The sequence below is a fragment of the Tachyglossus aculeatus genome, chromosome 20 (genome assembly GCF_015852505.1).
Source record: "Tachyglossus aculeatus isolate mTacAcu1 chromosome 20, mTacAcu1.pri, whole genome shotgun sequence".
Classification (NCBI taxonomy): domain Eukaryota; kingdom Metazoa; phylum Chordata; class Mammalia; order Monotremata; family Tachyglossidae; genus Tachyglossus; species Tachyglossus aculeatus.
In genome coordinates this window covers 31,131,276-31,154,208 of record NC_052085.1, presented here as the reverse complement: position 1 = coordinate 31,154,208, position 22,933 = coordinate 31,131,276, and the positions used below count along the sequence as shown (strand labels likewise).

General features: G+C 47.6%; 1 protein-coding gene and 1 non-coding gene across 2 annotated transcripts in view; one reads left to right on the top strand and one right to left on the bottom strand.

Annotated features, from left to right (window-relative positions):
* TENM4 (teneurin transmembrane protein 4) overlaps window positions 1-22,933 on the bottom strand; it is a 391,883-nt gene that overhangs the window by 367,870 nt on the left and 1,080 nt on the right. The gene's annotated exons all lie outside the window — the stretch shown is intronic.
* On the top strand, window positions 1,277-1,414 carry LOC119941730. Its single transcript, XR_005455311.1, has one exon. It is a non-coding gene; the product is annotated as a small nucleolar RNA SNORA7 (small nucleolar RNA).

Here is a 22,933-nt window from a genome sequence, read left to right as displayed (position 1 = left end):
TCAGACCTTCTGACCCTTCTCAAAGCCTCGCCTCAGAAGAGGATCTCATTTTGACCACACCTTGCTGTCGGGAAAATGAGATATCCAGCCCCTGAAAGTGGAACACCAAAAAGTCAACCCCTTAAATAACGTCACGGAATATTGAGGGTTCTATCCAAGAAGCGAGAAGAGATGGATGGAAGAAGAAACACCAATCAATTGTAAAACCAGTTAACGTGCAATTAGAAAAGAATGACTTATCTATGTGGCATTCAGTATTTAATGAAAACAATATTCAACAGTGCACGGCATCGTTGAACAACACTGCGGTATCTGTCTGATGTGCACATTAATTAAATATTTCCAATCTAATGGACCAGTTAGATATTATCTCCCGACAATTCAGTTCTCCGCCTTTAATTGCCATGTGTACTGTGGCAATAATAGGATACTTGCTCAAGTGGAGATAAAGCTTCTCATTCAAAGTTTTCAGGGCTACCAGGTTTAAAAATGACTGAGAAAACAATATTTATTAGAATTGTCTATCGTCATGCTTTGTGACACTGCTGATATAAATCCACGATTGCTATGATTCTTGGGTCAGGCCAATGGATACTGTCACCAGTGGAGGCCCAGAATGTTTGGGGGAATCAGAAGCAGGGTGGCATAATGGCTAGAGCACGGGCCCGGTCATGGGTTCTAATCCCTTTTCCCCTTGCTTGCTGTGTGACCTTGGACAAGTCACTTCACTTCTCTGTATCTTGGTTACCGCATCTGTCAACTGGGGATTGAGACTGTGAGCCCCATGTGGGACAGGGACTGTGTCCAACCCGATTTGCTTTTATCCACTCCGGGGCTTAGTACAGTGCCTGGCACATAGTAAGTGCTCAACAAATACCATAATTATTATTATTATTGTGTACTGGTTGCCTCTTAGATCACCATCCTCATGGTAAAAGATGGCCCGCCCAACACCCCTAACTTCTCCCTCGACTTCTTCAACTGCCCCGATCGCATGACCTTGTATCTACCCCGGCACTTAGCACACAGTGAGAGTGTAATAAATGCCACATTTAAAGGGCTGCACAGAAAACCTTAAGTGCAATGGGAAGAGGCACATGCATCAGGCAATACTATTCCCAGACTGTGGAAATGAAGTGTGGCCCAGCGGAAAGAGCACTTGTCTTGGAGTCAGGAGGCCTTGGTCCTAATCCTGGCTCGGTCACTTGTCTGCTGGGTGACCTCGGCCAAGTCACTTCACTTCTCTTCCCATTTCCTCATCTGTAAAATGGGGATTCACCTCTCAGGGTCGCACCTGGAGTGTTTCCAATACTCTACCAGTCTCGACGATGGAAGGGAGCGTCAAGCAGAGGCCTACCAACTCCATTCCTAGCTTGGGCAGTGGCTAGCGAGTGGAAGGCAATCTGCTACAAGTCAAAACTCACCTGCGCCGGGCAGCAGCAGTACGGGAGAGAGTCGAGGGCGGAGACTTAGGTTTACGGCTCTGAAGCAGGCAATGGATGGTGCTTCCGTATTTTTATCAAGAAAACGCTATGGTTACACTACCAGAACGATTGCAGATGGAGATGGGGCGTTCTGCGAGAGACGTGTCCATCATGTTGCTATGGGTCGGACACGACTCGACAGCAAAAGACAACATCATCATAATGGGGATTAAAAGCCTGTCCTTCTTTCCCCTTGAATAGTGGGCCCCATGTGGGATATGGACTATATTTGATCTGATTGCCTTGAATCTACCCAACGTTTAGCACAGTGCTTGGCACGTAATAAGCGCCAAACACCATGTTTATTACTATTATTACATAATCTCTTTAGTAGGTTTTCTTCTGACCCCGACGGGAAGGCTCGTAACGAAGACGTTACGAGAGGTCGCTGCTTTGTCCGGGATCAGAAACTCGTCAGATCACTCGCGAGACAGTCCACTGAAGACAGTGGGGGCTGAGGAGCTCCTGCTAGAAGAGTCTAATTAGATAATTGTTCGGCTCAAAGCTCTCGGCCACCGATTAAATAAAATCCCAAATAGTTTCCGCCTGTCTCTGATAATTAGTGCCTTTTGTGCCTGTGACATTTAAGCCCAATGCTGGGATTCGTTCGGTATTTTCACCTCGGGGAAGACGGGTGCGACGGGCTTGGTCTTTAGGGACTGAACGCAATTAAAATGAAATTGAATTAGTGGCTTCTTCCCTCCCGGAGGCGGCGGGGCAAAATGCAAAAGAGCCTTTCAGCTGGTCAGAGTGACATCTTCCCTTCCCAGTCTGCGTTCCTTCCTCGCCGCCGGATCGCCCCAGAAATCCGGCTCCAACAGGCCGCTGTTGGAGCTGGGGCCATAGGTGTGAGGGCTTTGGGCCTGTGGCCCGACCGTTCAGCCGGTCAGACGACGGCAACCAAGGCGGGTGTGCCCAAATGCTGAAGTAGAGGTGCCTAGGGTGGGGCAGGCCCAGCCCACCACTTGCACCAGGAGTTTCTCGAAATATCCGGTGGCAAGGTCTCCGTGCCTTTCTGGGAGGAACAGGTGAGTCCAAGCACCCAGACCCGATTTCCTGGTGGAAGACCCACTGGATTTGAGTGCAGGGTGAGAGGGCGGCCCCATCTCCATTGCTGTTGATTATCTCCCCCTCCTGCTCCACCCCGTCATCCTGCATGGCTTCGGTGGAGGAATCTCCAGGATTCACCCATCTCCAGCCCTTGACTAGACTCTCCTTGGCCTAAGAGTTTAGACTGTGAGCCCACTGCTGGGTAGGGACTGTCTCTATATGTTACCAACTTGTACTTCCCAAGCACTTAGTACAATGCTCTGCACACAGTAAGCGCTCAATAAATACGACTGATGATGATGAAGAGTCATCCTCCCATTCCTCAGTCGACGCATTGCCGGAGAGGAGGGATTGAACACACGCCACATTTCCCTTGCTTTCCCAGTCAATCTGTCAGTGGTATTTATTGAGCACTTACCGTGTGAGAGCACTGCAATAATAATCATGATGGTATGTGTTAAGTGCTTACTACGTGCCAAGCACTGTTCTAAACACTGGGGTAGATACAAGGTAATCAGGTTGTCCCATGCAGGACTCACAGTCTTGATCCCCATTTTACAGATGAGGTAACTGAGGCATGGAGAAGTTAAGTAACGTGCCCACAGTCACGCAGCTGACAAGTGGCAGAGCTGGGATTAGAACCCACAACCTGTGACTCCCAACCCCGTGCTCTTTCCACTATGCCACGCAGCTTCTCTGCTAAGCACCTGGGAGAGTACAGTACAGTAGAGTTGGTAGACACAGTCTCTCCCACAATCCATCAATCAGTGCTACTTATTGAGCAAACACTCTGGGCAGAGAACAGTACTTCATGCTTGGGAAAGTAATAATAATAATAATGGCATTTGTTAAGTGCTTACTATGTGCAAAGCACTGTTCTAAGCGCTGGGGGGATACGAGGTGATCAGGCTGTCCCACGGGGAGCTCAGAGTCTTAATCCCCATTTTACAGATGAGGTAACTGAGGCCCAGAGAAGTTAAGTGACTTGCCCAAAGTCACATAGCTGATAAGTGGTGGAGCAGGATTAGAACCCATGACCTCTGGCTCCCAAGCCCGTGTTCTTTCCACTGAGCCACGCTGCTTCTCTAAGTACAACATAACAGAGTCGGTAGCCATGATCCCGGCCCATAGGGAGCATACAGTTTACAGCGGAAGACAGAGCAGATTAGAGATGGGAGAAATAGAAGAGTATAGGAATATTTACATACGCATTTTGGGGCTCAGACATCATAACAACAAGGCTCTTAGAAAAACAATACGGTGAAATCTGGGGTAAACACGTTTGGGAGAAGTCTCAGAGGAAATATGATTCTTTCTAAATCTCCATGCGAAAAAAGCCTTTCAGTTTACCAACATTTGAGTTGATTTACTCAGCTTAAACTAAACTGATACATTATTCATATTAACTGACGCATATAAATAATGCCAATTTTATCTCCAAAAGATATTTTTAAAAGCTCACTGCAAAGCCAGCCATAAGTCATTGCCTGTGCAATATCAACTCATTAGTCACAAAGATTTCTACGGATTTCTACGGATTGTTCTCCAGCTCAGCGGAGGAGGTTGGGTGGGTGCTTGCTAGAAAAGCAGAAATTTAAATGGACTGCAGAACATTAAGAAGGGGTCTTGGGCAACTCAATAAATATCACCACTACTATTACCACTAAAAGGTTATACACACACACACATATACACACACATACCGGTAGTTATATTCGGTGGTCATATTTCGGTGTGTGTGTGCATATATCTATATCTATATCTATAAATATATATATTTAATAATGGCATTTGTTAAGCGCTTACTGTGTGCCAGGCACTTTTCTAATCACTGAGGTGGGTAGCTACAAGATAACCAGGTTGGACACAGTCCCTGTCCCACACACAACTCCCAGTCTTAATCCCCATTTTACAGATGAGGGAACTGAGGCACAGAGAAGTTAAGTGACTTGCCCAAGGTCACACAGCAGACAAGTGGTGGAGCCAGGATTAAAACAGATGACCTTCTGACTCCCAGGATTGTGCTCTATCCACTGGGCCATGATGTTTCTACATATATATATTAATGGTGATAATATTTGCTGGACACCTATGGAGTGGAATACAATCAATCAATTGTATATATTGAGCGCTTACTGTGGGCAGAGCACTGTACTAAGCGCTTGGGAAGTACAAGTTGGCAACATATAGAGACAGTCCCTACCCAACAGTGGGCTCACAGTCTAGAAGGGGGAGACAGAGAACAAAACCAAACATATTAACAAAATAAAATAAATAGAATAGATATGTACAAGTAAAATAAATAAATAAATAAATAAATAAATAGAGTAATAAATATGTACAAACATATATACATATATACAGGTGCTGTGGGGAAGGGAAGGAGGTAAGATGCGGGGATGGAGGGGGGACGAGCGGGAGAGGAAGGAGGGGGCTCAGTCTGGGAAGGCCTGGGAATACAATGTACTAAAGCATTTGAGGGAGTCGGCGTTGTGATTAAATATGCTGAGTGCCCAGTGGGTACCATCCAATGGACGGTTTAGTGTCCAACTAAATACTTGGGAAGTACTCGGCACATAGTAAGCGCTTAATCAATCAATCAATCGTATTTATTGAGCCCATACTGTGTGCAGAGCACTGTACTAAGCGCTTGGGAAGTACAAGTTGGCAACATATAGAGACAGTCCCTACCCAACAGTGGGCTCACAGTCTAACAAATGCCTTCATTATTATTATTACAACAGAAGTAACAAATGTTGACCTAATTGTTCCACGACCCTAAACCAAAGACCAGACCTTCCTCTTGAGTTCCAGAACCCTTGGCTTAATTTCAGTGGGTGCTCTGGGGCTCTTGACTGGTCGACTGGACATCGGTAGCTGACACTCTCCATGACACATTCCTGTCAAAAACCGACTTCTAGGAGCTGCTAAGGGGGATTCATCGCTCCAACCCTCAGGAAACTCCTGAGGATCCGACTTCCCATTGAATAACCAATCACGGGGCAGAAGAAGTGAATGCCAGAACCACTGGCCCGCTAATCCATCTCTCTAGACAGCACCGGGCCACTCTCTACATCTTTGCTCTCAGTGACTTGTCCACTTCAGTTCCAAAGGAATTAAGCAATCATTTCCCTCATCTCTTGGGAGATCTACCTAGAGAACAGATCAGACACCGCAGTTCAAATGGAAATATTTGGGGCGTCCTGTCCTAAGTCCCTGGAATTAGTCTAGCCGTTTGATTTTACCAAATATTTGCAGAGCCATAAAAATACATAATCGAATGTACAATTTAATAAGCATATATGCATACATGATGGAGATGAGTTTAAAAATGTATAAACACAGATGAGTAGTAAAGCAGCAGAATGGCCTAGTGGACACGGACCTGCTGTGAGATCTTGGCCAAATTACTGACCTTCTCTGGGCCTCAGTTACTTCATCTGTAAAGTGGGGAGTCAATATCTGGTCTCCCCTTTAGATTGGGAGCCCCGGATGGGGCAGGGACTGCGTCCAACTTGTATCTCCCCCAGCAGCTTAGTACAGTGCTTGGTACATCATAAACCCTCCATAAATACGTACTGATTGGCTGATTGACTGACCATATACCCACCAGTAAGCCACCCTGAGACCAGACCCATGGGCAAGGAGGACCCTTCTGGTGGTCCGGGATACCGGGAGAGGTCTGGGGGCTTGTCTCTAATAAACTCGGGGTTCCAGATTCTAGTATTCTGCCTCAGCCCTGGCCACCAAGCAGCTGCCTGGGACTTTTAAGAATCATAAACAGGTTCTTAGTCTTGAATAAACAAGAATAGCATGTGGCGGTTGTGTACTCTGAGTGGAGCCTGAGGCCATGGCGAAGAACGACATCTAGCATTCTTTAATGTGCTTCATCTATGACCCCTGCAGCTTCATAAAGAGCCATTTCTACAGGAAACACTCTCTCAAGCCTCCGCCCCTGGAGGGGAAACAAGAGGAAACAAGGCTCAAAAGTAGAATTATAACACCTTCCTTTGGGAAGATGCAGTGGGTCAGAAATGAAAGCAACTGTCTCTCTGGTCATCCCCCTGATCTGAAATCCATATGCAAAGGGTGTCTTGGGCATGGCCTGGGCTGAGGAGCCCCCAAGGAAGACAGGGACAGGGTCCAGGAGCCTCCAGAGGAGCAATGCGAGAGGGTGGGGTCAATTTAGTGCAAGGACTTCCAAGGCTGCAGGTCAGAGCCTCAGACTATGCAGGGAGATCCCCCGCAAATATATATACAAATACAAAATATACATATATAAAAATATATGTAATATATATGTATACAAAAAATACATCACATATAATCTATGATTTGGGGTGAATATATATACACACATTTACTAGCCGCTCTAAGGAAACGATTGGCTATTTTGTATTAAAACTATATTCTGCATATTTTAAGACAAATGCAGCCACAGTATAGTAATAATAGTAATATATACTAATAATAGTAATAATAACAGTAATAATAACTGTGGTTTTGTTAAGCATTTACTATGTGCTAAGCACTTTTCTAAGACCTGATGTAGATAGAAGATAATCAGGTTGGACACAGTCCTGTAAGGGGCTCCTGCTCTAAGGCTGGTAGAGGGGGACGGACACTGGATTTATGTTCAATAAAAGGCAATCGCAGAAAGGCTCTAAGAGCCTCCGTGCCAGAATGGTGAGAGCCTGTTAATCGTGAACCCCACAACTGACACACACACCAGGCTGAGAAGAGGGGGGGCGGTTAGCAGAGCTGACAGTGGCCGTGACTGAGCATCCTAGGGCCCCCCGCCGCTGACACTTCTTGGGGAACGGCGACTGAAGCCCCTTCGCCTCAGTGGGTCTGCTCAACCCTAATGGGACTAAATGACGGCTTCCGAATTACGTTTTGTCCTCTGGCAACAGAGCTGTAGTTTCTTGTTTTATGATCCATAAAGATCTATTAGCGGTCTTTCCTGAGCCGTTTTTGTGTTGGGATTTCAGCATTCACACCGGAGCAGAATTCGGTACCAAAGACAGTGAATTCATCCCACGGTCGCCTCCCTCCACAGCCCTAATCCCAACTGACCTTGGGAGGGGTCAGAGGGTGGGAGGGGGAGCGGGGAGGAGGGACCCACTTGGATTTTCAGAAGGCCTCCTGGGGCACGCTGGTTTCATCACCTTCATGCTGGGTAACAATGAAACATTGAGCTGGTCTACCATTTGGCCCCGATTTATTGGCATTGAGTTAGTTAATTACCATACATAATTCCTTGCTTCCTCTGTGCCAAGCACTATCTTGGGCACGGGGGTAGATACAAGGTAATCAAGTTGAACACAGTCACTGTCCCATAGGGAGGCACAATCTAAAAGGGAGGGAGAGAGGGTACTTTATCCCCGTTTCACGGAAGAAGAAACCGAGGTCCAGAGGGGTGATTTAACTTGCTGAAGGTCACACGGCCAGCCAGGGTCAAGTTAGGCTTAGAGCCCCTTTCTCCTGGCCCGTGATCTTTCCACAAGCACAATGCCACCAACCATTATTAATGATGGGGGACTCGGTCATCACCACAATGTCTAGCTGGGCCACGACAGCCCTCCAGGGACAACCTGACAGCAGAGCAGAATGTTGAAGGTTGTCCCCCCAATAATATTGATAATAATAATTGTGCTATTTGTTAAGCGCTTACTATGCACCAGGTGTAGAAGTAAATCAGGTTGGACAGAGTCCCTGTCCCACATGGGGCTCAAGGTCTTAATCTCCACTTTATGGATGAGGTAACTGAGGCACAGAGAAGTGAAATCAATCAATCAATCAATCGTATTTATTGAGCGCTTACTGTGTGCAGAGCACTGTACCAAGCGCTTGGGAAGTCCAAGCTGGCAACATATAGAGACAGTCCCTACCCAACAGTGGGCTCACAGTCTAGAAGGGGGAGACAGAGAACAAAACTAAACTTACTAACAAAATAAAATAAATAGAATAGATAGGTACAAGTAAAATAAATAGAGTAATAAATATGTACAAACATATATACATATATACAGGTGCTGTGGGGAAGGTGCTGTGTGTGAAATGACTTGCCGAGGGTCACACCGCAGGCAAGTGGCGGGGCCGGGATTAGAACCCAGGTCCTTCTGACCGCCAAGCCCGGGTTCTATCCACTAGGCCACACTGGAGCAGCCTTTTTTGGAGGCAAGATTTCCAGTTCCACCAGCTCATGGGCAGGGGCTGGTACCGCTCACACCCCCAGCTCTGACCATCCATGGAGATGGCTCGCAGTTTCTCAGTCAGCCCATCAGTCAATCGGCTCCTCCCGAGGTTTGCGGCTGAGCTCTGACCTCACCAGACAACAGGGGAGGGTGGTGCCATCTGCTTCGCTGCTTCTACCCAGCCCCCTTCCAGCCCCCACCCTCCCGGGCACTAAAGAGCAGTTGATGTTTTGACGTTTTCATTTCATTATGTGTTCCCAATTATTCCTGGGGGTTGGATGACCTAATTAATGTGCAAAGAGGTTTCAAGATGCCGGGACAGAAGGTGCAAAAGAAGTATAAAACGGTGTGAAGGATGACAGCAAAAAGCCTCGTGACTCTCATCTGATTTCAGTATCTGTCAGGACACTCTCCTCCCCTCATTTTATAGCAGGGGAAATCACTAAGCAGACCTAAGCCTGACCTAGACCTACGTTTAAGGTAGCAAAATCCGAAGTCTAGAATTCCCAAAGTCACGTGGGACAGGAGCTGTGCCTGATCTAATTATCCTCTCCCTTGGCACACTGCTCTGCCCAGAGAAAGAGGTTCATCAATAACCCCCTGTTTGTTGATGAGGAAAATGAGGTCCACAGAGGGGTTGGGCAAGTCATTGTACTGCTCTGGGCCTTGATTTCCTCATCTGTAAAATGGGGATAAGATACCTGCTTTCCCTACCTTGTCTTGTCCTCACAATACCCCTGTGAAGTAGGGAAGGACAGGTCTGGTTAATCCCCATTTTACTGATGAAAAAACTGAGGGCTAGAGAGACTAGCTGGCTCGTTCAAAGTCACACAGCAGGCCAGGGGCAGAGCTGGGCCCAGAACCCAGGTCTTCCAACTCCCAGCCCCATCTGGGTTTTCCAGGGCCCTGCTGACTCTCAATCCTTAGAGCTGTTTCATCATCATCATCAATCGTATTTATTGAGCGCTTACTATGTGCAGAGCACTGTTTCATGAGGATAACTCATTCAAGGATCCTGAAGAAGTTACTCTGTGCAAAATATTGATAATAATAACTGTGGTATTTGTTAAGCGCTTACTCTGTGCCAGGCGTAGAAGTAAATCAGGTTGGACAGTGTCCCTGTCATCATCAACACGATCGGCACCTCATTATTTATTAAGCGTCCTGCAAGGCGTCAGGCACAAACAAAACCTTCCACTTTCAAAGTGCCCTCCGCGGTAATTTATCATGACAAATGTCGACAACGGTGTCCAGTTATCATTGGTCCGGGGGGTAAAGCTGGAAGCTCTCCCGCATGAGAAAATGTCGCCTTCCAGCGGGAACAATCTAATGCCGCTTCAGTGTTGGCGTTATCTTTCATTTCTAACTGTCAAACTAGCCAAACAGAATCATTCCTTGCTTCCTGGAATGATTCGAGGAAAATCACGGGAAGGCCCACTCATCCCCATCAGCAGCTCCCCACCCCTATCTTGTCCCCCCACCCACTCTCCTGATTCCAGTGAGAGATCCATCCATTAAGAAAAGCAGCGTGGCTCAGTGGAAAGAGCACGGGCTTGGGAGTCAGAGGTCACGGGTTCAAATCCTGGTTCCGCCGCTTGTCAGCTGTGTGACCTTGGGTAAGCCACTTAACTTCTCTGGACCTCGGTTACCTCCTCTGTAAAATGGGGATTAAGACTGTGAGCCCCATGAAGCTGAGAAGCAGCGTGGCCCAGTGGAAAGAGCACGGGCTTTGGAGTCAGAGGTCATGGGTTCGAATCCCGGCTCCACCACATGTCTGCTGTGTGACTTTGGGCAAGTCACTTAACTTCTCAGAGCCTCAGTTACCTCATCTGTAAAATGGGGATTAAGACTGTGAGCCCCACGTGGGACAACCTGATCACTTTGTATCCCCCCAAGCGCTTAGAACAATGCTTTGCACATAGTAAGCGCTTAACAAATGCCAACATTATTATTATTATTATGTGGGACAACCTGATCACCTTGTATACCCCCCCCCCCAGTGTTTAGAACAGTGCTTGGCACATAGTAAGCGCTTAACAAATATCATCATCATTATTATTATTATCCATCCACCTCAATCCGGGTGCTGGTGTTTGTTAAATACTCACGATGTGCTAGGCGCTGGGGTAGACACAGGAGGCGGATCGGGCACAGACCCTGTCCCACCCAGGATTCTACGCCTTGACCTCCATCACCTGAAGCTGTGGAGGACTCTATGGGTCCCATTAGGCAGCGTTGTGTCTACCAACTCTATACTGCACTCTCCCAGGGACTTAGTACAGTGCTTAGTACAGTGCTTTCCTCCCTCTCTCCATCCCCCCCGCCTTACCTCCTTCCCTTCCCCACAGCACCTGTATATATGTATATATGTTTATACATATTTATTACTCCATTTATTTTACTTGTACGTATTTATTCTACTTATTTTATTTTGTTAATATGTTTTGTTTCGTTCTCTGTCTCCCCCTTCTAGACTGTGAGCCCACTGTTGGGTAGGGACCGTCTCTATATGTTGCCAACTTGTACTTCCCAAGCGCTTAGTACAGTGCTCTGCACACAGTAAGCGCTCAATAAATATGATTGAATGAATGAATGAAAGTAAGTATTCAACAATTACCACTGAATTAGCCCAGACAGGTCAACACTCCTTTTTTGGTAAAGGGTTGCAGAGGCAAGGTGGCAGCCCACTTTTCTCCTCAGAGATTGTCGTGGCTCTAAGGGGAGAAGCCGGGATTTGGCAGATTCCCATTAGCTCCCAACACCCGCTAGGTGCCCCTGAGGTGGGAGAAGCTGGCAGGCCCAGGGAAGGGACGACGGAAAGACCCTGATGAACCGCCACCGTGCCCCCGTCCCCACTCGCCCCCACCTTGGAAGCGAGAGACAACAAGGCAGGCTGGAAGTGACGTCGTGGGCCTAGTCTGGCCCCTGAACTGAAATTCTTCTCAGCTAGCGGGGTTCACACAGTTCCTCCTCCCTCGGGGAATGTTGGAGACGATTGATTGATTGATTGGAAAGGAGGGAACAGGGAGAACAAGGCTGAACTCAGGGGTCCTGCAGATGCCACAAACACGAACAGGGGTGACCCAACACTGCACCACTTACAGTACCCATCCTGAGCATTCCTGAGCACTTCTGTTTATAGTTATGTAATAGTACATTCAATTTCTTACTTTTATTCTCTATTTGCACATATTTTTCTGCTTGTCTTCCCCATTAGAGGGCAAGCTCCTTGTGAAACCAATCAATGGTATTTATTGAGGGCTTCCTGAGTGGGGGGCACTGTATTTAAACCCTTGGGAAGATATGATACAATAGAACTGGTAGACAACTGCCCTCAAAGAGTTTACAATCTAGCGTGACTTCTCTGTTTTGTACCTCCCAAGTGCTTAGGACAGTGCATCACACCCCTCTGGCATGCAGTAAATACTATAGATTGCCACATTCATGACAGGAGAGAGTCTGAGGGTGTAATTACTTGCTCCCTATGGGCAGGGAACCAGTCTACCAACCCTGCTGAATTAATCAATCGATCAATCATATTTATTGAGCCCTTACTGTGTGCAGAGCACTGTACTAAGTGATTGGGAAGTACAAGTCGGCAACACATAGAGACAGTCCCTACCCAACAGCGGGCTCACATTCTAGAAGGATCTCTCCCAAGCATCTAGCATAGTGCTCAGCACACAGTGAGTGCTCAATAAATACCACTGACTGATTCATTCATTCATTCCTCCTCTGGACAAATATCTGCCCCTGGCTGCCAGTGAACACAGAGGAGCCCAGTGAGGAGAAAGGCGCTTAACTCCTGTAGAAGAAAGATGCTAAATAAATTTTAAATAGTATTATAGATTCTCCAACAAATATTTGATCGGATGTGCACAGAATTTCCATGAATTTTTAAGGGATTCGGAGAAAAACCAGCTGGGGAAGAGGACTTTCGAGCAGAAGCCGGACCCTGATCGTTTATACTGTGCAACCAGTAACTGGGTCATCCCCATTTCACAGTTTAAGGGCGGTAATAAAATTACTCTCTGGAGGCAGGGGACGGCAATCTTGTGGAGCAAGGACAAAAATCATTAGCATTTCGCCCACCCTTTCAGGAGAAGCAGACTTGAGTAGAGACGTGTCAAGAATGGGTCCCTCCTTCACAACCCGACCCCCCATTCTCTACCCCCCCACAACACACAGCGTCCATCTACTCTCATTTCCTGCCACTAAAATCCAGGTCCCTCCTGGGAACAAAGAAGTGAAGCCAAGCTCCTCCTGCTGCCTCATTTTCACTCTCTTGGTGCCTCCCCCCGGAGAGCCGCTGGGCAGGGATGAAAGGCAGTGTGGGTGGCACTGGCATCAACTGAAGTTGCTCGAAAGTCCCATCCTGCCGGCACCTTGACTGAGAACCTGCCCAGGTTTCGTGTAGGCGAGGTGTTGAGCGGCCCCTGTGACCTCTGCCCCGGCCACTCTGGTCTGTCCGTATTCCCTCTCAAAGTGACGGGTGGGTCTGAAACTCCCACCGAAGCATGAGGCTGTGAGTTCTTGGGTTCCCCGTCCCCAACCAATCCGTCCAGTGTTGTGACCCAGCCCCCACCAACCCAAAGAAATACTTTCCCGCACTTTATAGGGCTTTCCGTGAGAGGATCTCAAAATGCGACCGAGCTAATTAACAAACATTAATTAACCAATTCTCAGTAGAGGCATGGATTAAAAAAATAAGTTGCACTGTGCCAATTCACCGGTGGGGAGGTGCCCATCAATGACTAGTGCAAGGACATATTGTCAGTCCGGAAGAGAGACAGTTCCACGGAGACCATGAGAAGGAAGCCCCTCGTCTGGGGTCCGGGATGGCTGGGGAGAATGGTGGAAATCTATCGGCAGGGTGTGGCCCCTACCCCAGAGAGTGGGGTCCGGGTTTTCTCCATCTCTGACCGACCCCCTCGGGGAAGCTACCAGCCCGAAGACCTCCTTTACCAAACTACTCATAATTTGGAGGTTTGTTAGATATTTATTCTGCACTGAGCACTGGGTTAGAGAGAAGATAACCGGATTGAAGACAGTCCCCATCCCAGATGGGGCTCAGGAGGTATGATGTTAGGAGACTGGTGGTCTTGTCCCCATTTTACAGCCCCAGAAGGAAACCTAGGTAGGTCAGTTCTCAGGGGCACATAGATGGGGAAGGCCTCCTGGTGTGCCCTGCTTTGCCAAGATCCCTCCAGCCTTCAGGATGCTGCCCTCCTTGTGCCCCTCTGTCCCGTGCCAGAGCAGCAGGATGACCTAGTAGCTAGGGTCAGGAGACAGGGGCTCAAATCCCAACTCTGCCACTTCCTTGCTGTGTGACTATGGGCAAATCACTTCACTTCTCTGTGCCTCCATTTCCTCATCTGTAAAACAGGGATTCAATACTTGGTTCTCCTCCCCCTAAGCCATGAGCCCCATGTGGGACAGGGACTGTGTCCAATCTGCTTAAATCGCAGCTATCCCAGCACTGTGCTTGGCACATGGTGTTGAAGAAATCCCATCCTGATTATTATTTTTTGAGAGAATTGCCTCAGAGCGGTCAAGACCCACAAATGAAACTACAGTTATTTCCAATAACCGGAATCCAGGTTGAACTCTCCCTTCAACCTGCCCCAGGCCAAGATTCGAGTTTCACATCAATTTATTTAGGGTTCAGAGCAACAGATCAACAGCATTCACTGAGTGCCTGCTCTGTGCAGAGCTCTAGAGAAGCAGTGCGGCCTAATGGAAAGAGCAAATGCCTGGGAATCAGGAGACACAGCTTCTAATCCTGACTCTGCCATGTGTCTGCTGTGTGATCTTGTCCAACTCACTTAAGTTCTCTTTCCACAGTTTCCTCTTCAATAATACAGGGACTGCATACCTGTTCTCTCTCCCCCTTAGGCTGAGAGCCCCATGTGGGACAGGGACTGTGTCCAATCTGATTATTTTGTACCTATCCTAGTGCTTAGCACATAATAAGCACTTAACAAATACCACATTTATTATTATTGTTGTTCCTAAAGTGTTTGGGAGAGTCCATTAGAGAGTCCAGGTAATAAACCTTATCTCTACCCTTAGGGAGGTTACAGTCTACTGGAGAAGAGTGACATAAAATAATTTCCAGATAGAATAAAAGAAGGAAAAAACAATGGTATCTATTGAGCGCTTACTACGTGCAGAGCACTGTACTAAGCCCTTGGGAGAGTACAATCCAGCAGAATTAGTGGGGATGTTCCCAGCCCATAGTGAGCTTAGAGTCTGGAGGATGAGCTTATAGTTTAGATGTTTATCTAGTACGATAAAAGCCGAAATGTGCGGAGGAGTTACAGAGAGCGGGGGAGGATGCAGAAGTGCGTATTCGGTGTAGAAATACGTAGGTGCTAGTTACAGGGATATGAATTTGACATGATGAAAAAAACTTCACTTTGAAAAAAAAACTTTAATCTCTTAAAATAGCTTTATAAAAAAGATGAAAAGCAACATTAGCGCCTCCATGATGTGAAGAGCTTTCTTCTCTCAGGAAGACACAACAGCAAAGAGATATAACTACATGTTTGCACCACTCTTTCCCAAATCTGAAGGGATATTTCCTTTTATCAAAGAATGCTGGAGGTCTAATCACTCAGAGAGACGAAAGATATTTAATCAGAGAGATCATTTTTCCGTCTAAATGGGCTTAACAAGAACATGATTTGGGAAGATGTAGAGTGGTACCAGAAATTCTGTGGGTGAAAGGGAAAACTACATTTCTGGATGGTCTGTCCTGAACATTTCAGTGAGTGGGAACAAGGGTAGAGGGAAGTGAGGCAGTGTGAGGGATCAAGGGTAGAGGAAAGTGTCATAAAATTAGGGATCTGGGGTAGAGGGAAGTGTTACAGGGTGAAGGGAAGTTTTGTTACAAGGAAGCAGCGTGGCCTAGTGGAAAGAGCATTGGGCCTTGGAGTCAGAGGACCTGAGTTCTAATCATGATTCCACCACGTTGCCTGCTGGGTGACTTTGGGCAAGTCATTTAATTTCTCTGTGCTGCAGTTTCCTCATCTGTAAAATGAGGATTAAGTGTCTGCTCTCCCTTCAAAGACTGTGAGCCCCATGTGGGACAGGGACTGTGTCCAACCTGATGATCCTGTGTCTATCACAGGGCTTAGTACACTGTTTGGCATATAGCAAATACTTAACAGATGCCACAATCATCACTCATTTATTATTGTGTCGGGGAGGAAGAGGAATTTTCTTCCTTACATAAGGGGGGCTTGGAACTGCCTGAAAACATCTGCAGGCAGCTGCCAGCGAGCTGTCCCGTGACAATCCTTAGCCTGCAATCCTCCCTAAAATTATTTTTATACCTTTCTAGGATTAGGTTTCCGCTTAAAATTAGCTGAAAGTGACTCAGAAGGCATAGCTCATCAAAGCCACTCATCGGAGTCTTGGCTTCTTGGTGAACAATGAATCAATCAGAGCTTCTTGCAGCTCATTATCCCAAGCATAATCTTGTACAATCAATCACTCAAGTCTATTTATTGGGCACCTAGAGTGAGCAGAGCACTGTACCGAGGGCTTGGGAAAGTGCAATAGAGTTTGTAGCTTTCAAAATGGGATTCTTAGTTAATGCATATCTTTAAGGTAAGACTTAAATGTTATTGATTGTTGCAATCAAAAGCCCTCGCCCCGCTCCGAGCAGCAGGGACAGGGTCTGATTTCCCCCTGTCTATTCTCTCCTGGAGTTTGGTATAGTGCTCTCTACCTAGTAGGTGCTTAATAGATACTCTTACTAGTACTACAGTATACTGGGTGCAGAGCACTATACTAATTTTGGAGCTCTGGATAAAATATGCCTTCTATTAGGGTAATTTACTATCGAGTGGGAATGGAATCTTTCTTCATGAACCCAGACTGGCTGGGTCTGGCCCACAACGACGAGTTTTAGAAACGCCTCCTTAGAGATGTTTTCACTGGCAGTTTCAAATGATTTTTTCTGTAATACCCTTTCCTTTCCGAAGAAACAGCCCTCGAAGCCCATCTGAAGCACCAAAACTTTATCCTTAGAAAGGCAGAATTTTAATTACCAACAGAGATGCGCGTGCCGGTCCAATAAAGAGAATCGCAATTATACTTCATTGCAGGGAGATAATATAATTTTCGGAAGACGGTCGTTTCAACCATTATGTTGTGCCTGAAAAATTGCCCCGGGGGGCTAGAGAGGCTTACAAATGAACCTGCCAGGACCGCCCACTGGCTGTTGCTACCAATAGCTGCCATGGGGCCGGCCTAAAATAGCTTCTGGGACTACACCCAGCCAGAGCCTATGGTGAGGAAGAGGAGGAAGAGGAGAAGAATGAGGAGGAGTCATCATCATGGTGGTAGTAACGGTAATGAACGAACACTTACTGAGTGCAATTCTCTTAAAGGAGTGCTTGGGAAGGGCAACAAAATAATAAGATTTAGCCACAGCCCATAGGAAGTGTCCACTCTGACAACAGTAATCATTCATTCATTCATTCATTCATTCAATCGTATTTATGGAGCGCTTACTGTGTGCAGAGCGCTGTACTAAGTGCTTGGGAAGTACAAGTTGGCAACATATAGAGGCGGTCCCTACCCAACAGTGGGTTCACAGTCTAGAAGGGGGAAGACAGAGAACAAAACATATTAACAAAATAAAATAGAATGTATATGTACAAATAAAACAGAGTAATAAATATGTACAAACATATATACAGGTGCTGTGGGGAGGGGAAGGAGGTAAGGCGGGAGGGATGGGGAGGGGGAGGAGGGGGAGAGGAAGGACGGGGCTCCGTCTGGGAAGGCCTCCTGGAGGAGGTGAGCTCTCAGTAGGGCCTTGAAGGGAGCTCGGGGGGGTCGTGTAACTAATCATGAGTTAATGATGATAATAATAATAATAATTATGGCATTTCTTAAACACTTACTACGTGCCAGGTACTGTACTAAGCACTGGGGTGGCTACAAGCAAATTGGTTGGACACAGTCCCTGTCCCATGTGGGGCTCACAGTCTCAATCCCCACTTTATAGATGGGGGAACTCAGGCACGGAGAAGCTAAGTGACTTGCCCAAGGTCACGCAGCTTACTATGGGCCAAACACTGTGCTCAGCGCTGGGGTAGGTACTATGAAGTCAGATTTAACTCAGTCCCTGCCCCACGTGGGATTCACAGTCTAAGGGGAAGGGAGAATGGCTATTTAATCCCCAGTTTAAAGAGAAGGGAATTGAGAGGCACAGACAAAATCATCTCATCCACATTCACACTTATGGCTATAGATCAGTAACTTTGCAGTGACAAAACAACACTGAGTGAATGACATCATTTTTCTTTCATAATTCCACCCAGGGAATCATTAACCCAAGCCAAGAATCCCAAAGAATAATTTGGAAAGCGGCATTGCATCCATTTGCCATGCCGATCAAGGACTGCTTTTGGGAAACAGAACTCCACACATCAGACTGCACAAACTATGACAATCCACCAAGGAACTGCGAGTGGGAATCAAACCGGGGAGGGGGAAGGGGTGAATGCCTTTCCTTTAGGGTTTTCCGGGTATATTTACCGCCCCTGTGGCTCCACGGTTTTCCGGTTGGATACCGCTCCCTCCGTGGATCCCCTGAAATGGGAGTCTCATCCTGCATGCGACTGAAATGAAGCTCTACTGCCAGTGCTACGCCACCCACGCGATTCTGGTTCTGTTCCTGTTTTCTGACTCTCACGGGGGTAAGCGTTCCCTGAAATTGGTTTCCCGTGGAATGCTACTCTTTATCCAGGGGTGACTTCCAGAAACCAGATGGGGAAACTGACGGGGGAAAAGACCCGAGGAGGTCAGGACCCCTCGTTAACAGCTTTAAATGCTGAGCAAATGGTACCTCAGGCTGAAGATGAGAAAGCGGCTTTCGCTCAGCGACTCCGCGTATAGAAATAGGCACACATAGAAGTCTATTTATATACTAAAGTACACACTCCCCTGCTTCTGAACCAAAAGCCTTGGGGAGAAACTGTGTCAAGCAGTGACCTAACTAGAGGTACTCAAAGTAAATGTTAACATATGTACATTTATGTCACTTGTAAACTTACCCTTGGCTTGTTTTTATCAGTTCCGATGACCGCAAAACAGAGATATACCAAAGATATACAGCTCTAACTACACGCATTCCCTACAAAGTAAACGATTAACACTTCTAGACTTCTCTCTCCCTCGTTCCGGCTTTCTCTCTCAACCTGTCCTTCTCGATCTCCTTCTCTCTGCTTCTGTCTCCTTCTCAATCATTCTCCCTCTCACACTCTCTTTCTCCATCTTCCTTGTCCCCCTCAACCAAAAAAGGAATCGGTGGCGGGGGGGGACGACGATAAGGTATTTCAAAACCTGGGGAAGGAGAGACATTTCACCATAATTTCAGAAAAATGGGAAAGCGCTTCCGTTAAAGGGAACTTACCAAGTAGCCAAGCCCGAAGGACTCACCTTCTCCGCTTAGAGCCCATAGCAGAACGGATATGTCCGTATTGGGGACAAGATAGCGCGGGAGATCATACCAATAAGCAGGACCACTAGGTGTCTCACCTACATTTAATGATGCAGTGGAAGCCGTCGGGCCCATTTCATTCCTTCCTAGAGGAATGACCCCCGGGAACAATTAACCGGAGCTGTCCCAGCCCAGTCGGGATGCAAAAATGATCCCTGTCACCACCGCTCACAATGGCCACCCCTTATAATAATAACAAAGGCATTTATAAAGCGCTTACTATGTGCAAAGCACTGTTCTAAGCGCTGGGGAGGCCACAAGGTGATCAGGTTGTCCCACACCGGGCTCACAGTCTTCATCATCATCATCATCATCATCATAATCGTATTTATTGAGTGCTTACTATGTGCAGAGCACTGTACTAAGCGCTTGGGAAGTACAAGCTGGCAACATATAGAGACAGTCCCTACCCAACAGTGGGCTCACAGTCTAAAAGGGGGAGACAGAGAACAAAACCAAACATACTAACAAAATAAAATAAATAGAATAGCTATGTACAAGTAAAATAAATAAATAGAGTAACAAATATGTACAAACATATATACAGGGGCAGTGGGGAAGGGAAGGAGGTAAGATGGGAGGATGGAGAGGGGGACAAGGGGGAGAGGAAGGAAGGGGCTCAGTCTGGGAAGGCCTCCTGGAGTAGGTGAGCTCTCAGTAGGGCCTTGAAGGGAGGAAGAGGGCTAGCTTGGCGGATGGGCAGAGGGAGGGCATTCCAGGCCCTGGGGATGACGTGGGCCGGGGGTCAATGGCGGGACAGGGGTTTTACAGATGAGGCAACTGAGGAACAGAGAAGTGATTTGTCCAAAGTCACACAGCTGATAGTGAGGGGAGCCCGGATTTGAACCCATGACTTCTGACTCCAAAGCCCGTGCTCTTTCCACTGAGCCACGCTGCTTCTCTCAACCCTGCTCAGAACCCCTGGTTCTGATGGGAGACCGTCAGGCCGTCCGATGGAAACCACTTTTTATTCAAGTAACAAGTCCCCTTTCTGATCTCTAAATCCTATAGCTTGCAGTTCAGATGAATTTTTGCTCTCTATTTCTGACACCTGGGAGACACCTCCAGATCTAGTAGAAACACTCAGGTGGGGCCCAGAGCACAGGTCAAAACCGAAGAGACGGTCAGCCCTGGGGGAAACACTCAGTGGACAACCATTATTCCAAACTCTTTGAGTTTTCCCAGAATCTCCGGGCAATGAGTTCGAGTCTAGCCTCATTCGAGATAGGGGGAATGACCCAGGGCAAGAACTGGGGACTCTTGAAACTTCATCCAATAGACTGCTGCTAAAGAAATCAAAGACCGACTCGCCCTCTGGATCCTAATTCCCTTTCATAGTGAAGCCACTTTGCGTTTCCTTCACTTCGTTCCAACTCTCAGCCCTCGTTCATTATACTGCTTACGGGGGATTGGCATGGGACGTCTATCTGCCAGTTGGAGCAATTGTGGGAACCCTGTTCCGGGGCAACTGCTACTGGCACTGCCTGTTGGCTGTCCACACACCCTGGGCAGAAGATCAATTGGTTCATTTTGTGAAGAGACGGGCCCGCCTCAAAGCCTTGGAAATGCCAGACCGTGTCTTGGGATAGGCCATATGAAGGATGGAATTCTACTTTCCCCTCCCTGGAAGATCTCGGCTCCAGATCCACCCAGCTTGGTCCAAACTCCCAGGGAAATGGAAGACCACTGTGACCTCCCAACTGGCCTTGTCCCTCGTGCCCCCTGCTCCCCGGCCATCCGATGGCCAATGGAGAACTGTCGCTCTTCTCTTTCCGTCAGTTCTGCTGTTACAACAGACCCAAGGATGAGGTGTCCCGCCCCAGCATGACAGAAACCGTGACAAACTTGGAACCCCAATGGATTCCACAGTTTGTCTTTGGGAATGGGCCGAAGCCCTGAGGGCACAAGGTTGTCAGCTGGTGCCAGTGCTGGAGTCAGTCATGCTGGGTGGCTCCGTGGGCAGCCAGAGCCGGGATGGGAACAGGATAACTCTGGGAGTGATGGGAAGCGGGGAGGGCAGACAGGCACACGGACAGCAGATGATGGCAGACGCAGAACTCTCCACTCGGCAGCACAGAGCGTTTGGAATCAGAAACTGCTAAAGGCAGAGTTGGTTTTCCACGCACCTGGGCCCATGGCCCGGGATGGCAGCACCTCCCTCGCTGTTGAGCTGGAGAGGCCCGCCCGGGACCTGAGAGGGTGTCTGAGGTGAGGGGGAAACCCAGCCCACACCCTAATGAAGCCGGCACCTACCGGAGCGATGGAAGCCAAGGCTTCCTCCCCATCCCCCAGGCTTTGGGTACAGAGTGCGGTCTGTGCTGTACAAACTGTGGGAATTCTTAGGAAAACTTGGAGAGGTGATCTCTAATTTGCCTCCATTTGAGAAGCAGCGTGGCTCAGTGGAAAAGATCACGGGGTTTGGAGTCAGGGGTCATGGGTTCAAATCCCGGCTCCGCCAATTGTTAGCTGTGTGACTCTGGGCAAGTCACTTCACTTCTCTGTGCCTCAGTTACCTCATCTGAAAGATGGGGATGAAGAATGTGAGCCCCACATGGGAGAACCTGATCACCTTGTAACCTCCCCAGCACTTAGAACAGTGCTTTGCACATAGTAAGTGCTTAATAAATGCCATTATTATTATTATTAAGATGGGGATGAAGAATGTGAGCCCCACATGGGACAATCTGATCACCTTGTAACCTCCCCAGTGCTTAGAACAGTGCTTTGCATTCATTCATTCATTCATTCATTCAATTGTATTTATTGAGCACTTACTGTGTGCAGAGCACTGTACTAAGCGCTTGGGAAGTCCAAGTTGGCACATAGTAAGTGCTTAATAAATTCCATTATTATTCTTATTTGAGAGCAGTGGGTGAGAGCTTGAAGGCAGCCTCAGTGATGAAGTGTCTTTTAGCGGTGCTCTCTCTCTCCTCCTCTCTCTTTCTGCTCTCCCCATGCCTAACTCTGAATCCCCAAGCCACACCATCTCCACATTCATTCATTCATTCATTCAATCATATTTATTGAGTGCTTACTGTGTGCAGAGCACTGTACTAAGCACTTGGGAAGTCCAAGTTGGCAACATATAGAGACAGTCCCTACCCAACAGCAGGCTCACAGTCTAGAAGGGGGAGACAGACAACAAAACAAAACATATTAACAAAATAAAATAAATAGAATAAATATGTACAAATAAAATAGAGTAATAAATACTTACAAACACATATACATATATACAGGTGCTGTGGGGAGGGGAAGGAGGTAAGGCGGGGGGATGGAGAGGGGGAGGAGGGGGAGAGGAAGGAGGGGGCTCAGTTTGGGAAGGCTTCCTAGAGGAGGTGAGCTCTCAGTAGGGCTTTGAAGGGAGCCACATTATCTCATCTTCCCAGCACCCTGCCCAGCTGGTCCTGGGCACCGGGCAGGGTGGATGGAGCGGAGGATGAGAACTGCCCAGGGTGGCCAGGAACTCTCATGATAAGCTGCTGTCTTGGTCGGACTCCTCGCAACGGGAGGCCTGAATGGATCGGTGCGGGTGGGGAGAGCCAATGACCCAGAGGGACTAGCCAGAGCGTGACAGCAAAAATACGAAATGCCCACCTTACCTATGAGACGCCAGTGGAATCCTCCATGCTCACACACACCCACTGAGTTCAGGCTTTTACAACCACAAACAAGCATGAAGG